The sequence below is a fragment of the Oryzias latipes genome, chromosome 18 (genome assembly GCF_002234675.1).
Source record: "Oryzias latipes chromosome 18, ASM223467v1".
NCBI classification, from domain to species: domain Eukaryota; kingdom Metazoa; phylum Chordata; class Actinopteri; order Beloniformes; family Adrianichthyidae; genus Oryzias; species Oryzias latipes.
Genome location: NC_019876.2, coordinates 11,082,531 through 11,101,294, shown reverse-complemented (window position 1 = coordinate 11,101,294; position 18,764 = coordinate 11,082,531). Strand labels below are relative to the sequence as shown.

The following is an 18,764-nucleotide window of genomic DNA, read 5'->3' as shown; positions in this document are numbered from 1 at the left end:
GGTCCCACGCAGGTTTTTGACATTTTAGCCCGCTGTGATAACATTTTTGTTTTGTTTTGTGTGTGTGTGATGTCATTTTTAACAGGTTCTAACTGTGTGCGAATTTTGGTATGTTTTTGAGACTATGGTGGAGGCATCATTTTCTCACAAAGTTGCAGGAATTTTAAAAACAATATTGTCTCAGCTGTACAGCACTGATGTATTAATATCTATGGATTTATAAGTTAGTAAAAATATTTTTAAAGCTTTTTTGTTATTTACTTTTGATATATTAGGCTTAAATATGTCAGTAAATTATAATGTGTATATTAAAAAAAGATTCATGCTCAGACCCCCCCCCCCCCTCAACAAAAACACTTCCTCTTTTTTTAATTTGGGCGTCACGTGACCCAGGAGGTTGCTCAGCACCGCTGTTCGTTAGATTGCTGCCACGGCGTCGGACGGAGACGAGAGCGGGGCAGGAGGAGCGGGAGAAGACGTTCGTCGAAGGGACGCTTTAACGGGAGAGACTCGCCAAAGCTGCACGGCGACATTTTCATCCGCAACAGCCCGACTCCACCCCGACCAGACGCGGCTGGCTCCCCCATGGACGGATACGGCCGGACCGAAGATGAGCTCTTCTCCTCCCGCCTCCTCAACCTCACCTGGGAGACTTGCTACGAGCAGGTAGGGCGCGACTTTTAAAAATATATATATATTTTTAAGCACACATAAACAAAACAACAACGAAACTATCAGTAGGAAACGGGTTACTATCAGCATTATTTTTCTAAAAGAGTGTAAAAAAGTTGGTAGAGTTGGCACGAACAGGTGCATCATCATTGATTTAATTGTTGTTTGTGGTGCGTTCAAATACCCTCAATAAAAACAAACATACTTTCTAGTTTCCTTCCCTCTTTTTCATAGCTTGGCTTTAAACTCCGGGCTCAGAAAGTTGAAACAATTTTACAAACTAAGCAAAGCAAACGTTGAATTTTGGATGTTAATGAAGAACATTGAACGTTTCTTTCCTGTTATTGATTTTGAAAATCATTACTTGAAAGTGCTTTTCCCCCACATGATTAGAAGGCAGCATCGCTTCCTGAGTTCTAAAGTTTTCCAGGTAAGTTTTAAAGACCCACTCCAATGAAAACTGTGTTTTTTTTTTTACATGTTTTTGTGGTATTTTACAAATGCTGGAGGACATATTTAAAGAAAATTGAACTCCAAATGGCATTTATGAGTATGTCTTTATTGAAATCTCTGTGGATCAGGAGCAAATGGATTGAAATAAAAGCATATTTGTGACGTAGAAAATATGATGGGAAGGCCACAAGCTCTCTGCTTTCCTTTGTTATGTATAAGAGAGTGGAAGTGGGGCGGGGTTAGCTAAAAACAGCATAATCGTAATTGAAAGGTCACTTGGAACGCTTTAAAAAAAGTTTCAGGGAAACATTTTCAATGCTGATCGCTTTGGTGGTGGAGTAGAAAGCCTGAAAACATATTTACCCAATTCCTCCCGCATACCTCTGCTTTTCAAAAAGGAAAAATACATCTTTCTTAATTTTTTTAACATTTTCATTTGTTTGAGTGGTGTGTGCGTCTGGATTCTACCATTAAAACAATTATCTAAATGTTTTAAGGACTCCCAGCTATGTAGCAACACACACTCAACGAATACTGCCAAAAGCATTTGGAGTTTGTTTCAATATTATTATAATTATTTTTTATAAATGCCAACATAGGAGCTCTGGATATGCATATGTGATATTTAGTGCTCTTTGATCGACATCCAGGTTGCAGAGGAGGAACAATCAGTCTCCTGTGGTTTAGTGGGCTACCATTTGAATTACAAGTAATCACAAATTAAAGAAGGATTAGGCTCTTAAAGCCAGAGCTTCTGATTTGCAGCGCCAAGAGTCATAATGTAGCAGTTATTTGGGAACAGGAAACAAAAGGAACTCCAAGCGTGACTCACAATTGCCTATTCATCGGGAGCAGTGTTTTTTTTTTTTTAATGTATAACAATTAAGTCTCAGCAGTTTCAGTTCAAATTTTGACTTTTTATCAACTTAGCACTCAAATTACTTAAATTGTGGAGATCTAATTCATATTTTGGGTTCAACTTGAGCACTGATGACTTCAAAGTTACATTATTTTAGTTAATTTCTTTTGAATTTGACCAATTAGAGGGGGGAAAAGGGGACCGTATTCCAGTTTAAGAGTGAGATTTAGGCCTTTTGTTTAGAGTCTATTTGAGTCTGATTAACATATATCTAGTACAGTCCTCCAAATCAAGTAAAAGATACCAAAAACTACTAAGAAGAAACAACATAAACACCAACTTAATTAATGAATTAATTATTTTTTTGGGACTCATTTTAGTTTTTTTCACATTGTGTTTAAAAAATCCAACTTATAAAAAGTGGAATAGAAAAGAAAACTTAATTTCCAAGCTGCTCTGCTTGCTCTGTTGCGCGCCACACAAAATCCTCCGCCCAAGTCCTCCAGCGGATGGAGCGAAATAAATAAATAAGTTAGTAAGTAAGTTAAGGGAAATGTTGACCCAGAAGGGCCTCGTGGCTGGATTATCCAATCATGCCTGTTCGCTGGGTAGAGGGCCCTGCATTATTCAGTCTAAGACACAGTGACTGGAAAACAGCGGAGGGAGCCGGGGCCTCGCCTCAGGAGTGCGCATAAATATGTGGGTTTGCTTTGCGCTCTGGGTCGAGCGCCTCTACTTTTTAAAGGCGACAGACGCAGAGTTTTGCAGGATCACGCCTCCTCTTGATTTTCAAATGAACTTGTTTTCTCTCCTTCTGCTTCACGGCTTTCTTCACCCACTTGTTCTTCCAGCTCAGCGGGGGTGCTGTCCGTGGTGCTGAAAGTTTGAATAGCATTTACTGTTCATGGGTTCCCTTTTACTGTTTCCAGGCATTAAGTACGGGGTCAGATAAGAAGGAGCCTAAATTGAATGAAAAATCGGATTGTAGATTTGAAAAAAGGAGAGTGTAAATTAAAAAAATAAAAGAAATGGAAAATTTGAAGAGTTTTAAACTCAAAAGAATACACCAAGAACTTCAAACAAAATTTAAGAAATTTGAAAAATAAACTTTTAACCTTAAGAAAAAGTTACTTTAAAACATAAATTTATATTTTAAACTTCAAAAGAAATATTTAAAATGTAATAAGAGTAAATCAGAACAAAAAAAATCTAAAACTATAAAAGGGAAAAAAAATGAAAATTTGAAACAATACATTATAAAAATGCTGAAAAAATAAAATTTAAGAAAAATATATGTAAAATATTATAGGAAATACACATAAATTGTATAAAAGACTAAAATCAGAAAAAATATCCAAAATGTAACAAAAAGATATTTTATACTTAAAAAAAAATTACAAATTTGGAAATGGCAAACTTAAAGAAAAATATTTTAAACTTTAAAAAGAAGTATTGAAAGTTAGAAAAAAATAAAACTTGTAAGAAATTAAAAAGAGCTCAAGTTACGTTACGACACACTCAGTGGTTTAGAGGAATGTCATCTCTTTTGTGCACGTCCTTATGTGCAATATTTGATCCATGTGAGTCACTTATTTTTCCAGAGTCGGGAGCCTGAGCTGTTTTAGTGGGGGATCACTTTTCAGCCGGAGCTGGATAAAAAGACAGAGCCAAAACAAAAATTCAAAATTAAACGTAACATTTGGACAAATTAATGCACATGTAAGTTTTTTAGACCACAATAAGAAATTAAGTATGTTGATTAATTATTGTATGTTTTGGAATGACATTAAAAGTTGTAATAGTCAGGATATAGGTTGTTATTTTGGCGGCGATCTGATTCGATTCAGGAACAGAGATCAGCGAAAAGCTATAGGTGTTATTTAAAAAAAGGTATTTAATGCAAACAGAGAGGAAGTCACAATATAATGAAAACATCAGTTAAAAACAACAGTGTTCTTTTCTAAGGAAGTCCTGTATTGATTTCTAATCAATCTTTGCTCTCTGCTTTTGACGTTTTCATGCCGTCCATTAAATGTTTCATCTTCAATCACAAATGAGTTTTTTCTGTATTCTTGCTGAAAACGGTCATCTTATCCAGCTGTAAAGTCAAGTTTAAACCTGCTGAGAAAACAAGGACAGATTCACTAAAGGAGAGCAGATTGACAGAAAAAGCGCTTTCTTCCTAATTCTGCCTTCAGTCGATTCGTTTTTACATGAAATACCGTAATTTCCGGACTACAAGCCGCTACTTTTTTCCTGCGCTTACAGCCCTGCGGCTTATTCAGTGACGCGGCTAATTATTGGATTATATTGGCGGCCGCCATGTACGCATTTTCGGACACAGTGAGTGGTTTGAATTCTCTAACACCAAACACAAGTCATTTATTTTTCAACACACCTCTAAGCAGCCAAACAGCATGGACCTCGATTCAGGTCTTAGACACTTCAGTCATGGTTCAACAAAACGAAACACGCATGCCCAGCCGCATCCCAGAATCCTTTGGTGCCATTAGACCCAACGTGCACGTGATCGCCGCTACAATATGATGCAGCTTTCAAGTTAAAAGCAATAGTTAAAAGCAGCGTTAAAAAATCACTAACGGGTTTGGAAAAGCCGGTCAGCTGCGTGACGGAGAGAACAGCGCATGCTCAGGAGTGAATTTACCTCTGAGTCATAGTGACTTGGCTGGCTGCACGTAAATATGTGGCAATAATATCAGCCTTTATTTTGTCGGGACACGACTGGAAACACAAATTGACGTGGTCGTGTTAACGGTTTCTAAGGACTGAGCAGAGTTTTGCATTGAAACGCTCACAGCCTCCGTGTGAGATGGAGACTGCGTGTCGTGTGAGCTGCTGGGCCGATGGCAGTCTGAAGGCTCCCACACGTAACAACGCATCCGCCCCTCATACACAAAACGTACAGTATTAAGTCCGATTGCTCTGCACAGACACGATTTGCTCCGTCCACCGGCGCAATGGGGACGAAGCGCTCCTCCTTGAAGCCGCGCTGGCCAGAGCTGTCGGAGTAGATAGGAAGGGGAGACAAGGAGCGCGCGGGAGCGCGGAGCGCAGAGGCGTCGAGACATTCTGCAGGCTGCAGCCAGGGCTTACTCGAGGCGTCCGCGGAGCAAGTGTTTGTTGTGGAAGGAAACTTCTGACCCACGCGCCGCGAGGAGGCGCGCGTATCGCGCTGAGGCGCGCGCTTTTCAGTCGCCGCTGCTGTATTTTACCGGTGTGTTTTTTAACCAGCCCTGTTACTCCCATAACGCTGCCGCGACACAAGCGGAAGGAGAGCTTTACCCGTTCACCCCTCCACGCACTGCTGATACTCATTCTTAAACACGTACAACAGAATGGCGAGCCGGGCGTTGGCCCCGCCTTTAGCCCCTAAGACTCATGGGAAATGGGGGATCGGGGATGTAAATTTCCTCATCATAACTGAGGGATGTAATGTTGATTATATGGTTACTGTTTGTAATTTTATGTGTGATACCTACATTGTCAATAAGTTAAAAAAATAAAAATAAAATAAAAACCATAACTGAGGAACTTGTGAACAGAATAGAGGTGCATACTGTTTGGCAGATGCAGATAGACTCAAAGACATGAGCCTGAGGCTAAACTGACTCCACCCACTGTGTGCTAATAAATCACACTCACACTCTGAGTCAGGAAGTGATCCGTCAGGATGACAATGTTGCCTAATTCATGCGGCTTGTATCCCGACGCGGCTTGTGTATGTATAAAGTTAGTTAAACACGTGAAAATGGGTGGGTGCGGCTAATAATCGGGTGCGCTTTGTAGTCCGGAATTTACGGTAATCAAAAAACATGATCACGTTTTGGATTGTTGCCATTGACAGTAATGATGCAGCGCTCTCATGGGGGGTTGGGGGGCTTCTTTTAGCTCAACGCTGGCTCAGGAATATTACAAAGGCACCAATAATAAAGTTTCATAAAAAGTGTATTATTATATTAATAAAACACAGTTTTTTATAAATGTTCCATGAATGAATTTTGTTGCATTTATCCGCTCTGTTAAATATAGTCTAACCTAAAACTGGTCCGTGATCACATGAAGGCGAAACACGGAACAGCTCGTTAGCATAGAGAGTGTTGGGATACACGTTACAGCTCTAATACAAATATTTCCACATTTCTTTTTATTTGGGGTTTCTTTATTTTTTAACCTTGATAGATAAGTTGATGGTTTGCATCAGTTTGTTAAGGTTGATCTTTTTTTTGAACAGATGTTTGGATGAAACTTTCAGCCTAAACTGTCAAATGTTTGCTGTTATTTTGTGATCTGTGAACTTTTGAAGACACTATGATGATCAGAAAGCCTTAACGTTTGACATTGAATCGTTGATGAACGGTGGTTGTCCGACCCTTTCCAGGTCAGATCGTACAGCATCAAAGTGAGCATTGGCTCATTCTTACAGTTCTTCAGGGTGGCTCTGCAAGTACAGCTAAAATCCACTCCTCCTCCTCTTCATCGTGCCTCTGCGATGAGTTGACCCACCCCGACTGGAGACGCCCATGACTATAGCAGACGGAGACGATATCTAAAGAAACAATTTGTGTTCAGATGAGAGGCGAAGCCCAGGTGCAGGAATAATCTTGCTGCGAGCTTGAAAACATATCCCACATGAGCATTCATGTGACGAATGGAGATGGAAATGGACACATCCCATCAAAAACGCTTGTTTCCTGCACACGTGGGTAATTTTCTTTTAGTCATGTAGGTTGGAGGAAAGACTCTATTTTTTTGCAGAAAGGAAAACAAGCTCAGCGATACCTGGCATGCAAATAATTTGACGATTAGTCGTGGTTTGGGCATTCCTGACTGTGACTTTGGGTTGGCTGCAGCTCAGATTGTGGTCTAAGAGCTGCCAGCAAGACTAAAGGTGGAAGATTACAAAAGTGAGCTCGCGACTGTGACCAGTCTCATGGGAATACCAGCTAGAACAACACTTTTAGAGAGAACGCTTTCATTTTATTACCTTCATGAGAGTAATATTAAACTGCCAGAGGGGGAGAAGAAAAGTCAGTCCACCAGATAAAAGTCTAATCTTCAAAGGAATTACTTATTTTCCAGTTACAGTACAATAACTGCAGAACTAAAGTCTTAATGTAGCTTTCCTTCTGAAAATAGGAACTGCAGTGTTTGATGTGAATACTCTGCAGAGAAGGAGTTCAAAAAACAGAGTTCATTTTGGGAGAAGCAGCCACGGAAGATAATTAAAAAAATGAAAAATAAAAAGGGAATGTGTGGCACCGCTTGCACAAGAACTAAATCAGAGGTAGGGCTGAGTTTAAACAAAACGATTTAAATTCACCTTTTCTCTTTCTTTTTTATGGAAAAAACATCATTTGGGTTTCTAATGTAAGAATCCTTTTTGTTTTTAAATAAAATATCTACTTTGATTTAAACAAAATCAATATTTATGTAAAGAAAGTTTTTTTTATATCCAAAAATTAAAAATAGTTTAGGAATAAAAGAAATTAAAAAATAAATTGATATTAAATTGAACTGTACTAAATCGTAGGCCTAAGTAAATAATGAAATTGTGAATCTAAATGAATCGCCTTAGGAATAGGAGGTGACACTCAAATCTATTTACAAGCTAAATTTAGATTTTAAGCAACTCTAAATATCTAACTCGGTAAATTCAAATCAGTGCAAATGCTGCAAGAAAACTGAGCAACTTGAAAAGAAACGTACAAGTGTGCACACAGATTCAACACAACCCAAAATGTTACTATGAGTCATCTTTGTAAATATAGAGTCAGTTTTATATGTACATTCGAATTCAATCTTCAACTCAATTTTATTTATATAGCCTAATATTACAACAACAGTCGTCTCAATGGGTTTCATACCGGTAATTGTGTAATAAACATGAAATCACATATCCACATGAAGGAGGGATCCTCCCCCAGGACGGACAGGCAATGAACCAGAACTCTCAGAGAAGATTTAGCTTATCTAACTCTACAACTGTGTTCCCTGGACTCTATACATTTTTTAAAAGTCAACTGAAAACTTCTTATTTTCGTAAAGCATTTTAACTGTAACTGTTTTTATATGGGCTTGGGATGATTGTTCTACATGGTATATGCTTTTTGACTTCTGTTTTTTATATATATATATATATATATATAAACCTCTGGAGCACCTTGTGACTTCTTTCTGTGAAAGGTGCTATAGAAATAAAATTACTAACTTATTTACAACTACATGTTGAAATAGTCCAGCAGATGGGCTTCATCCAATGCTTTTTCACACTGAACGCAATTCGCTGATGGATGGTCGTACACCTGACAGTGCACGATTGCTCTGCTCCAAAGGTTCCCACCCACAACTCTGAACTACTGCTGCTCTGCAGAAACTATGTCCTACAAATAAGCATTGTTTTTTCTATTTTAGCTAAAAACGGCATCATCATAAATGCAAGACCAGTGGAAACGCATTTAAAATGGATCAAAATATGGTTGGAGTGGGGACTTTAATCAAATGTGACAAATAATACATTAAGATGCAATAATCACTGTAGCTTACTGAAATAAAACAAAACAGCTCATTGCAGAAAATAGTAAATAACCCCCCCCCCCTGATTTCTAAGTTCAAATTTAGTTTCAACTTTTTTTGCTGTAAATTTAATGTAAAAGTAAAAACAGGAACAGAAGTATATACTTCAAATATGTTATTATTTTTGAAATATAATATTTATTTATTTTTATATTTAAATTTTGAATATAAGTTGACAAATGCATGAGTTACTATAATATGTTACTGCACTAAAACCTCGTCTTCCTGCTTTCCCGCACGGCTTGAAAACATTTATCCAAAATTGTAGCAAAACTTTTCAACTTTTCATTCTTTTAGGAACTACCATTTTGCTTTTGGTCTGTGATCAGTTTGGTTAATTTAAATGCATTCCCATTTTTCACAACTTCATCCCCGAAGGACCTTATCTACGGTAATTCCAAAGTTATCACGCCTCTTGTTTTTTTTAATCAACAAGTGAATTTCCTTCTGAGCACCTCATGCTCCACAGATGCAGAGCCTGTCAGCAGTGTAATGAGAAGCGTGTTCTTGCTTTGCAACATATTGCAGAGAAATGGATGAAAAGTTATCTAATCAAGACTTTGTGACGGCGCCGTCATTTCGTCACTGCTGACCTGCTAAAAGCGTCTGCCTGGATTCCTGCAGCAGCATGTCAGCAGACCCATCTGACGCCTTTGGCGTTACGTTGCTTTAATCGAGGAAGAAAAGAGGAAAAAAGTGCTTAAAATGTCAACAGGATTGCTCATTTTTGACTCATTCATGTGGTTTGGTGACCCAGACTTGAATTCTATTTAACATTTAGTGCTGTGGCTGTGACTTGTCACTGCAGCCTGTGCACAGACCAAATCTGGTTTAGTGTTTTAGGGCAGAAGGGTGGAACTACATGTACTCCAAACGGAGACACGAACCACCAGAGGGAGCAACACGCTTTGAATCCTCCCCAGACATGAAAACCGATCATGCCGAATGGCTAATGATTTGCACCAGAAAGTCAAGTTTTACCAAACCGTCTTCTGGCTTGTGATTTTAATTTAAGCTAATGATCAGACAGATCTGAGTTTGTTTCTTTCTAGCTTACATTTTCAGCTTGTTGTGCCACTAGATTAATGGAATCACAGGATGGATTTCTGGAAATGATTTTATGCTGGCTGAATCGACATCCGTGCAGAGTGCACAGGCACACCTGACTCCTTTCATTGATTATGCGTGGGGAAAACTCCTCTTCCTCACCAATGACAATTTGTTGATACCTCACAAACCCAAGATGAGAGGAAATGTGGTTAAAACTTTGAAAAAAAGCTCATCTTTGCCTTCTCCCAAGGAGGTGAAACGTGAATTCCCATCTGAGTATCCTTCATCAATCCCGCCTGAAAGCGAAGGCCCTGGTTTGCAGTGCTGAACCCCAACGTCCATAAACAAGTGTTCCCCTCGTCTTCCTCTCTGTTTGTCTTTCCATTTTTCTTCTGACTTTTTTCCTCTGATCTTTCTAGCGCTCCCCCCCACCCAGGTGTCTGGAGGGAGGAGGAGGTTCCTTTGATTACCTCTGCAGCCGATTAATTGCTTTTCTTAACCTCTGCACAGGCGTGCTCCCGCTCTGCCTCCTGCACGAGTCTGCGTGGACCCCTGCCAGGAAGAGAAAAAACAAATCACGCCATGTTTCTGCTTCGCCCACTTTCTTCCAAATTACTCTCCTTCATGTTTTCATCTGCCTTATCATTAGCATCATCAGTACATTTACCTTGCTTCCAACTTCTTGTTGTCCAGCTTTCTCACCGTATTTTCTGCACCATAAAACGCACTTAAAAGCCTGAACTTGAAAAGAAAAAACAACAAACGACAATGCTCCCTAAAATCCGGAGCGTCTTGTATATGGTATATGTGTTTTTGAAGGACCTGGTGGGACTTCCATGAGGGTATAAGATAGACATGTGCTTGGGCAGAATCTGATTTATGAGGAAATATTTGTCTTCCCTTTTTTTTTTCTTCTTTCTTTTTGAACTGTCCTTTTTCTGTGATTAAATAGATTTTGGCCTTGAGTTGTGCTGGCCAAGCAATTTCATATACGAACACTGAGTGCTCGTTTCCATCTCACTCTGCCTTTGAGACATGCATGTGCATCACGTCTCTCAAAGGGTCCCAGTTCTTGCCTTCCAATGCTGTCATCCAGCAATGAACTGCCTCCTTTAGACCTTGGCCCTTTTTTTCTCCCCCCCCCCCCCCCCCCCCCCCCCCTTTTTCTTCACCTTTGGGACATCCTGAAAGCATGTCTAGGGGCCATCACAGTGATTTATGCACTATGTCTGCACACGAGCTCCAGTGTCTTTACAGTTTAGAGAACACTGGACAACAATGTGCTAAAATCTTTTCAGGATGATGCAGTTGTTGCTTCTCGTGGGGGAAAAGAAGTGTTGGAGAGGACTTTCCTGACTTTAGAGACAAAACATTTACCCTGAAGATGCTGACAGAGTTGAAGTTTTATCTTGGGCGGGGTTTAGAAAATTAATTTACCGTATTGATCTTGACTAAAAAAAAAATCCATTGGAAATCACAAAATCATTAATTCATTTTTCTCTTAAGTGGTTTTAATCACTCAAAGTTACACTTTGTTTGTTTTATGTCACTTTTGTAAAAAAACAAAAACAAAAAAAACATACTTAAAAGTCCCACTCAATCATCTTTTGAGATATTTTAAAATAGTGGTCTTTTAATTATAATTATGCTGTTTTAGCTAAAATAAAATAAAAATTAAGATCTTATGGATCTGGTTGTCTAGAATTCAACGCAGCAGAAAGGGGCGGAGCTGGGAGCTTTTGGCTTGCCCAGTGTATGGCCTACTCCACAACTCCGCTTTATTTAAACTGCATTTTTTTCGTCTGCTCCTAATTCACAACAATTTGAATGAAGACATACTCAGAAAAGCAATTGTGAGCTAAATTGTCTTTATATATTTCCTCTAATCATTAAAAATTTTCACAAGAACATGTTAAAAACACCAAAAATGGGTTTTTTACCTGAGTGGGTCTTTAGTGGAAAGTTAAATAAGAATTTTGGAAATCGAAACCCTGGATGTGAACTAATAGATTGAAGTAAAAATCTTTTTTGCAAAGTTAAAAATGTATCCATAGTTAAAGTACAATGTTTATAATCTAAATTTGGCCTTTGTGTTTCTTTTTTTCTTAAGTGTATATATGAAATTATTTGTATACAGTGGATCCTTTGAAATAAGCTTTTTTTTTTACCGTTGTTTTCTTATTTCTAACTTTTGTATTTAAGTTTTGGTGCAGTCTGGTTTCTGCAGGTGTTTGATGCAAAGAGCACTGCAGCCCAAACACACACACACACACATAAGAAAAACACACTCCCGGAGCTCAAAATCTGCATGTGAGGCATTTACAGACCCATAATGTGCAGCACTCATTCATTCACTAACAGGTTAGACTCCCAGGACTCCACGATGGAGTGTGCTGATTTTTCCCATCAGCAGAAAGCTGGGACGAGCTGAGCTAATTGAGCTGGGAGGCCCGGCAGGGGAACAGGGTCCTCCTCACATGGCCTCGTCACTTCCTTCTTTATGCAGCCGCTGCTGTCTTCAGTCCCTTGTCTCCAGGCCACACTGTGCTGCCCTGAAGGAGGATTTTAATGCACCACTCCATGGTTTTTACAGGAATGTTTTTATTGTGTTTTTTCTCATTTAAGTGAAGTCTTCATAGTTTTACTTAAAGTATTGATAACCTGCACTCAATTGGAAAATCTCGACTATTATAAATAAAAAACTGAACTAGCAACTACAACATTTGGTATTTGACAGCGTTTTCCTAATCCATCAGCCACTTTATAACTTTCCTGGGTTTTATTTAGTCTAAATGTTCCTTTGCATGAAGAGATTATGACAATATGGATATTCTGTGTTTGGGGACAGGGATGCAGACAGTCTTTCAAGTCTGCAAGTGGCTCTGGGTTAGCAACTCATTTAAAATGAGCAATCATTATCTGAAATTTACTTAGAGAATGAGTTTAAACTAGACTATATTAAGTTAATAAATTAAAATGATTTTTTTGTAGTGCTAAAAAACTGCTCTCCATTAGTTTTTGCTGTAGAAATCTAATTTTACTGTAGTAATGAGAGATCCTACTTGGTTCTGTATATATAAGCCTGTTATGTGGGAAGTGTGTGTTATATCTATTATTAATGAGGAATTGAAAAGTAAATTGAAAATTACGTGGACTAAACTCAAATAAATATTGAATCAAAGTGAAAACCTCAGAAGGGTCCATGGAATTTTCTTTCTCTTTCACTTTTTTCACTCACAAGCTAACTTCTGATTGACATGCGTGGTTGCCATAGAAATGTTGACTGAGACCAATTTGGACATTCACTGCTTACTGATCTTGTTTGGCTACAACATAGCAGCGTCTGTATTGCAAAAAAATGTTGACAAATTAATTTCATTGCGTTGAAGCCAGAAGTAAGCCATTTTCTGCGGGTGATGTCACACTCACACGGTCCTGTTCTTATGTAGAGTTTGTGGGTTGCTCTTTGCAACTTTGAATCATCTTAATGATATAAAAAACCTTCACTTCATCTTTTATTAATCCATATGTCTTGAAAAAATTATCCAATGCAAGTCTTATTTCATTGTTTTTGTTATATTTCTTCAGGTTCATTTGTCAGAATATTGAATTTAGCTTTTCAAATTTACTGTAGTAACTAGTTGGTGAGGGATTCACTCAGGTGTAGCTTTGTAACACCGCTGTCACCTCTCTATGGTACATAGATCTGACCCCTCAATTTTAAATTTATCCAAGAGTCGGAATAATCATGTTCTCTTTAGAAATGGCGCAGAACATTTAGATCCTGCAGGTCAAAGCCATTTTTAAGGTTCCGATTGATTTCCTTATTGATTTTATGGTTTTAAGTCACTGATATGTGTCATTTATTGTTACAAGTTGACCTGTTTGGTGAATGTGTCAGCCCTGTAAGCTTTACCTTTTTTTTGGTGCTTTCTTCTAATCATTTCATGCTAATAAATAAACGGCACTGCAGCAAAACGGCACATAACAAAAGTAGATCAGCTGTTATATTTGAGGAATATAAAGACTCTACAAACTATTTGATGGGCCATCGGAGGCCTACCATAAAAAGACACCTCAAGCTGTTGAGAATAAGCTGTTTTCCTCTTTTAGTGACTCTTTGGGACTGGCTATGGGCAGGCAAATGGCCTTTACCTGGAAAGTCACTTTCATTTTCTTACCCACCATTTGTTAGTTGGGATAATGTCTCATTAAGTTCACAAAGGGGAAGCGATGTGCGCTTTGGGTGAAGGTTAGAGTCTTGGCTCCTCATGAGACAAAAGAATGATTATCACAGCACAGGCGCGCCTCAGCCTTTGTCTTTCACGAGTTCTATTTGCAACACTGCTGGCGCTGCTTCATTAACCATAATCTATTAGCCCTCCTTCCACCTCCCCTAAGTAAAAGGTAAAACATTTGGGCTCAATGATGAATGCTTGATCATTTTTGCATAGCGTTTTATGAAAAAGAGTGGACGGAATGGGGGTGGGGGGTAAATTTTACATTATCAAGGAGATAATTACAAAGCAATCATAAACTGTTTCCTGTAAAGTGATAAACAAGCCAAGGGCTTTTGCATTTTCCCCAAGAATAATTAAAATCTGCTTTGCATTCTATGCACCGGTGTCCTTCCTGCCACTCTGTGGCCACCTCTTGGCATGAAAACGGCAACATATTTCTATCAGGGGGGGTCTATACTTGAGAATGATTTGGCTATTCTTGGACATTGTTTAACTTGTTTCCTGTCATTTATCTGTGATGTAAAGTCAAACACTTTTAACTACGTAGAGATTTGTGGTTTGCAAATCCATGGATTGTTTTAATTGTAGATGTCTTCTAGTTCTGAGCAGCTCAATGTCTCGGTCCCACTCAGTGGGAAGGTTTCCAGATGTGCCCTCTTCCATGCATTTATCTACTATGGCTCAGTGCTGTGTTCATTCATTGGTTGTTGTAGGAGCCAGATGTGTGGGAATGTCACATGTGCAGCCATAAAAGTAGGGAAGAAGAGTTGAAACTTCAATTCCATTTCTACATTGGTACTTCCTCTTCATATGTGCTTTCAGGTTTAGGAAAAGATGTCCCAGTTCTATTTTGGACTCAGTGGAAGGAAACCAGGGGGCTGCACAGTGGTCTTCTGGTTAGCACTCTCACCTCACAGTGAGAAGGTCTTGGTTCGAATCCCAGCAGAGTCCTTTTTGTGTGGAGTTTGCACATTCTTAGGGGTGCGTTTTCTTTGGGCACTCCAGTTTCCTTGCGCAGTTCAGAAACATGCTTCATAGGTTAGTTGATTATTCTAAATTCTCCCTAGGTGTGCGTCTAGTTGGGACGCGCTCCAGCAACCCCACAACCCCAAAAAGGATTCAGCAGGTTGTGAAAAAGGATGGATGGGATGGGAAAAGATGAAGGGCCACACATCCACCAATGCAAGGTCTGTGAAATACCTCACAAGAGCAACTCCCAGTTATGAAAGGAGACCTTCATATGTACATAAATAAAGTAAGTCCAGGTGAGAAAGCTGCCTTTTTTGGACTTCCTCTTAGCCCATTGGTTTTATGTCGTTTTAAGGGCTTTGTCAGAATTTAAGTTCCTGCTTGTTAAAACATCTATCCATCTGATTTCTAACACCACTTGATCCCTTTTGGGGTCATGGGGTTGCTGGAGCCTATCCCAGCCACTGTTTGGCAAAGTTGGGGTACACCCTGAATGGGTCACCTGGTACAATATTGAAAATATTACTTTCATTTGGGTTTTATTGGCGCTTTTTGGTTTGCTTGTTTGATCCACAGCAGTTTGTGTTATTGGTTGACCACTTTGTATTTTCAAGGGATTTCTGGTTCACATGAAGCTTGCAAGTAAATCTTTGTCTGGTTCAGAAACAGTGTGTATGCAGGCGGTCTATTCATTGTACCAAGTGATGAACTCTCTGGTCCATTCTTAAAATCCCACTCTGATCATCTTTTGATCTATTGCAAAGGTGTTCCCAGTGGTGTTTTTCATTTTGATTACGCTGTTTTTAGCATAAAAAAGTAGTTTTCTAGGGCATAGTTTCTGCAGAGCACTGGAGCCTCTGAGTTGTGGGCAAGACTGTTGGTGCAGAGCAACCCTGTTCCCCTCCCAGTCACCCATATCTGAGAGCTCTCTGTCCACACTCTCTCTTGCTGGCTTACAGCCCCTCACACCCCCCACCTGACATTACCGGTGCAACACAAATGGCGATCATTATTGGCGCTGTTTACAGTTTTGAGCGGCAGCTCAGACAAAGAAAACGAAGACGCACATGGATCTAGTCGTTTGCAAGTGGATTCATAAGAAGAACACAGTGTATTTTTTACATAACAAATAAGGTCTTTTCAAAATGGCTTTTTTGCATTTGTTCCTCGTTCACAGCGGTTTCAACAAAGAAATGCTAAGAAATGCAATTTTTGTCTCAGATTATCAGAAAAATGCCACAAGAACAGCTTTAAAAACACAATTCTCATGGAATTGAGTCTTTTAAAATATATTTCTAGTGGGAGGAAAAAACTGCGGCCAGTGTCAGCTGACCCCCATTCCTGGCTCTGCTTCCATAATGTATCCATGTCTTAAGATGCCCACAGGCTGTGTCACATCACACTGTTAACATGCGGTTGCTTCTGCACCTCTAACGGCAGACTCAGTCAATTATCCATGGAATCGATCAACATAACTCCTTTGCCATTCATTTAAAAGAGCCAATCAATCTGCATGGACCTTTTTCTTATTTCATTTTTTTTTTCCTGGCTGTGGAAGGAGCATTTATGTGTGAGGCGCCATGGTTTGGCTCCATGATGGATCTACTCAGGTGACAGCGCGTGCTCTGATTTATAGTTGTTTTTATCACTGCAGTATGACTAGAGTTGACCTCTCTTCTAGGTTGCTGCTGCTTCTTCCCATGATGCCTGTTAAACTGCACTCTGACTTGCATGATAATAGCACGCCGCCCTTCTGGACAACATTTTTAATGCACAGAGAGTGGAATTTGTGGATTTATGAGCACCGGGCTTAAAAGATCCTCCTCCTTTTGCATCTTTATTTATTTGTATCGGCTGCACTCACCTACTCCTCAGTGATTTCATTACTAAATTAAGCGACCTATAATCTTACACAGATAAATGTGGGAGCAACAGTGTGTGATGCAGCACCGAATACTGTGTCCTCTATACCTGATGACATGCAAAGTTTATCACAAGCAGAGCAGAGACATGGTCACCTTACCCCGGGCCTCATTGTGACAGCCAGCAAGTCACTTGAGAGCACCATCGGAAATCAATAATCCCCCACTCTTTAATTGTTAGGAAAAAAAATCTTTGCTGCATCACATCATCAGTCAGGACAACCTGACTTTCATTTATTTTTGCATTTTATACTCTTACTTAGCCTTTTCTGCCTCTTTGATAGTTTCTGCTCTGTGAAATGCACAAGCTGGCTGATTGTTCTGTAGATTACTTAATGGAAACTGTCTGGATTTTATTTTAAAGGACCCGGCATGCATACAAAAGCGCCTCATGTTGACTCGGGTGCATTTGTGTCTTATCTCGGGGTACGTTTACATCAATGTCAGCTCCTCCGCTGTTGTCTTAAGCTAACAGGAGAAGCGCGGCGGTTCCCGCCTGCTTGATGTTTGCTGATTCCCATCATATTTTTGTCTTTAGGTCACACATCAATTCCCTTCTGATGCTGAAATCCCAAATGTTTTTTTGAGTCATGATGCCTTTTAGCTTCTGTTTCTGTGGCACCCTTGATTCCAGGTTGTGTCAGACATTTATGAGGAGTTCAGCTACATTGAAAATTTTGTTTTAGTTGTTGAGGGGAGGTAATCCTCGTCTGATTTGCTACGTTTCTGATTAAAGTGCAGTAGAATATTCAGGCCCTAACAAAAAAAAAAATTGGACCTGTAATTTGACTTTGGGAAACAAAAAAATACAGTCTACTTCCTTTTTATGAGTCTAAATCAATGGTAAATGGTGTATATTGTTCTTTACTACTTCTTAGGCTGTAAGAAGGTAGTTAGGCACTGATGGCGGCTCCACTGCCTAACAGCAGCGTCAACCTGTAACCGCCAGGAGACACGGGGTTCAGCGTCTTGCCCAAGGACACTTCTACATTCGGCAATGTGGCTAAAGGGAAAGGGAAAAAGGAAAAGTAATAAATAGGGAAAAAAAGGGAAGAATAAAGGGATACTCCAAAAACAATTGTCATCAGAGTGGACACATTCATTTAAAAGTAAAAATAGAATTAGTCAGAATTTACTTATAAAAAAAATAACTTTATGTTAGCTTTTGGAGACTTATGTTAGCTTTTGGAGACATTTAGCTTTTTCTAGAAATGCTTTTTTGATCCATTCATGGCTTTTTCGATCTAAAAGTAAACAATACAATAAATATGAAACAAGAGACGGTCAAATGAACCTTATAGCTAAGGTGGCCTGTGGTGGCTAGCTTGGGGTAGTTGTGGTTTGGGGAACAGTAATGAAAACATTCGATCCAATTGTTTAATATTGAAGTATACCATTAATAATGTTGCCTTGAATTACTCTAAACCCAGTGCAAATAATCAAAATGACAAACCGTTATTACACATCCTGTCGTTTTTATTAACAGATTCCTACCAAATCAGAGATTTTCATACTCGCCTTTTTTTTGTTTTGTAGGAAAGGCAAAAGCCAAATTGTTTTCATAATGTACTTTATCAGTTTTTTTTTGGACAAAATGTTAAAGGCTTCTAAGTCAGATTGGACCTGGTTCTCTAACAACGAGCAGTTCTGGAACTGCTTTTCAACTGTGAAGGTAGTTAAATAGTGTGTAGGAAATGCTCCTGCAAAAAAAGCGCAATCTTTGGAGCAATTTCAGTATATACTTATAGGTAATAAATACAAAAAAAAAACTGTACTGGGCCCATTTAAATTTTGACAAGCATGTGAAGAATCTCACTCTTTCATAGAACAGCTTTAAGAATCGAGTTTACTGTAAACCTGAACTATTTCTGAAATTACCTTTTTTTTTTTTCTTTCTCCCACACAAGCTATGGCTGGACCAAGCTAATAGCCAGCTTGTTTCTCCTCCTTCCTGTTGAGCGTAGTACCTGGGGAGAACCCCGTCTCCAAAACTGTGATTAGGCC

General features: G+C 39.2%; 1 long non-coding RNA gene across 1 annotated transcript; it reads left to right on the top strand.

Annotated features, from left to right (window-relative positions):
• The first annotated feature begins 408 nt into the window (after positions 1–408).
• LOC111946330 lies at positions 409–17,774 on the top strand. The gene is made up of 3 exons (XR_002872010.1): positions 409–666; positions 16,397–16,448; positions 16,520–17,774. It is a non-coding gene; the product is annotated as an uncharacterized LOC111946330 (long non-coding RNA).
• Positions 17,775–18,764: the final 990 nt, after the last annotated feature.